This window comes from Frieseomelitta varia, unplaced genomic scaffold (genome assembly GCF_011392965.1).
Source record: "Frieseomelitta varia isolate USP_RPSP 00005682 unplaced genomic scaffold, Fvar_1.2 scaffold_940, whole genome shotgun sequence".
NCBI lineage: Eukaryota > Metazoa > Arthropoda > Insecta > Hymenoptera > Apidae > Frieseomelitta > Frieseomelitta varia.
Genome location: NW_025110746.1, coordinates 10,739 through 13,842, shown reverse-complemented (window position 1 = coordinate 13,842; position 3,104 = coordinate 10,739).

Sequence of the window (3,104 nt, the reverse complement as noted above, 5' to 3'; positions counted from 1 at the left end):
ACAGTCCTTCAACTAAATTATTCAACCTTGCGAATGGATAATTTGTTCCGTTACGTAGGTAGAATGAGCGTGCCTCCGCAATGAGATCCAGACTGATAGGATTTTTTTTTTTTTTCCATGACGCAAAGGGAGATAAAGAGGCTGTTAAAGGCTGTTGCCGCGGCGTGACGACGAATGGTTTCAATGTTGTGCCCTCGACGGGTACGAGTACGTAACATCTCGTGCGTTTGCACGGTAATTGAGTCCCGATGAATCACTCGTATTAACAGTTGCATCGATTTTCTTACCCCCACCTGCGTGCACCGCGGTGACTTTGCAATACGACAAGTTCGTCGACCGTTCATCTCGTGTCTTCTATTCGCGTCGAGCGATTAACTATACAGGCTGGCGTAATCCGTTGCTCGCGAAACGGTGTCCCATTCTCGCTACTTTCGAAAGTTAATCAACTTCTTATACAACGTTCGGTTGTTGGACTAAGTGGTTAATATGAATCTGAATTGATGGCTAGGTTAGGCTTAAAGTGGAGGCTTCGATCGTGATTTTAGCTCTGTAGACTCTGTCGATCATTATTTGATCACTTCCTTTTTCTTTTTTTCTTATTTTTTTTTTTTTTCACAAATGTTCGAGAATTCAAATGTAAAATTAGTGTCTGATTTGAATTAGCTTCTGAATTTAATTAAATTTTGATCGCAGACAAAACAATTTACGGTCAAAAAAGTAACATGGGAAACGTAACCTAAATCTAACGAGAATCGAGCGCTGCCGTAACTTAATAACATAATTAGAACATAGCCCGAGCCTAACCAAAATCTAATCAGAACGTAGCTCTAAGCCTAATCCAAGCACATTGCCCAAGCCTAAATCCCTAGTCTAAATTTAGCCTTTAGCCTAACCTAAGCTCAATCAAAATCTACTTCGAACCTAACCTATACAATTGAGACCGATATCTTTGGAACAAAGTTAATCCTGAATTAAAGAAATTGAAGGAAAAGCATGTTCGAACGATTCGTCCGTCATCATGGTAAAGCATGCAACGATAAAGAAAAAAAAAAAAAACACATAAATCGAAGCATAACCTAGAAACAGAAACAAGGCTCGTTCATCGTTGTAATAAAATTCTAAAGATCTTCGAAACAATAAGGAAACAATCTTTCGAGCAATGTATCATTTTCTGAGCAGTCTCGCGAAGAAGATTGGAAAGTTGTTGTGGAAAAAGGAATGTCGAAACTAGGACTGACTCCATTACCGGTTGATTCATTATCTCTAATGAAGTGCATACCAAGCTCGAAAATCGATCTTAGAAACGTCTTCTAGCGAATCTTTTTTCCCTTTCTTTTTCATGCGATTTACAGGCAGTTTTATATAACCAGTTTTATCGTGCTCGAAACATCGAAAAATTTCATTTCCACCTGTTAATTACGTACGTTTTTCTTTCTTTTTTTTCTTTAACGCAAATTACTTTCGAGCTTTTTCTCTACCGGTAATGCAGGTCCCACCGGGATTTCCATTAATTTGACTTTCAGTCCCATCGGATCATCGTGTTATTACGCATTATTATGCATGATTTCGAGCAATGTTTCGTGTCGAGCGCGACGAGTTAAAATTTACCACGATAAGCTGCAGCATCGGGGCACAACTTCCTCATTTTCTTAGTTGTAGAACTAACCACTCACGCTAACGGTGCACTATGAACAATCTATGCAATGAATATTAATTATTTTTCCACGAAATTAATCGATAATTAATAGATGGACAATCTGTTTGATGAAAATTATTTTATCCGTTAGAAAAGTTACAATTTGTTACTTGAAAGTTTTGAAAAGCCCGCCAAAACTAGTGGCATAAGTTGGATTGCTCGACATCAGGCGCTTAATTACGAAGAATCGAAAACGAAACGTTATTTATAAAATGTTGCAAAACTAACTAATTTGTAACGGTCTGTTGTTCTATTTTCTCTTGAAACCTTTTCAAAGAAACGAGTTTTCAAAGTATCCATAAATACGTACTTATTACGATAATAACACAGATCACGTACGAACGTGATTCTTGAAAGAGAACTAACAAATGAATCTCTAATACTGATGCATAGTTTATATTTTTTATTACCAAAAAAAAAAAAAAAGAAAAAACGCAATACAACGTTTTAAAGTTCCCGCGGAAATGGGCGATGCACGACGGGTTGCACAACGCCAGGCGCTTAACTCTCGCGTCTCCTAAACCTTCATTACCAGCAAAACGAAGCGAAAATCAAACGTATGTTTATCGGGGGGGAAAATTGTCGCTTGCAACACTCTCTATTGCTCCTCTGAAAAGAGAAAACCGAGAGGCGAATGTTGAGTTACTTTAGCTGTTTTGCTCGTCGTGTCGTACAACCCGATCCGAATTTGTGGATCACCCTGTACAATAACATCAATCGAAAGGCTTGCACTATTTTGTACAATTTTGTAAACGCGTGCACGTGCACGCTGTGGCGTGGAAAAATTGTAAAATTGTAAAAAGCAAGCCTGACGCCACTGTAAATCGTGTTTTCCACCGTGTTGGGTGCGTTCTTCGGCAATGGTCGTCAGAAGCAATGCATCGTTTCGCGTGGTTCCCGGCACGACGTTGCCCAACCTCTCCCTACCGACGTGCAATTCAACTTCAGAAACTGCCAGCCTGTCTGCTTGTACGTGTATATCGTATTAAGTCGCGATACAAAGTACCGTGCCAATTTACCCCCGGCCGTTCGTCGCTAATAATCGTGCGCAAGAATCGTACGACCGCTGAAACAGGCCTTTGTACAATCCCCTGGGAATGATACGGGAGGGGAACGACTCAAAGAGCATGCTCCCGGATAATGCCAGTCGAATGCAAAGGGCATTGAGAATGCTGGATCCATGCGTTTCTGTTAGGTTTTAGAGGTTAGGGTACTCGTGAACCTGTGGGTCGGTCTGTTGTTAGGGTTCACGCTGTACAACGTGTGATCAGCTTTGGATTGGTATTTTGTACATGCGAGATTATAATAGACTAAGGATTTTTTTTTTAAATTACATTTTTTAATTACTGTTGAAGTTTCAGAGAGCTTTGGAGGATTTTAGAGATTTTAGAGGTTAGGCTACTGGTGA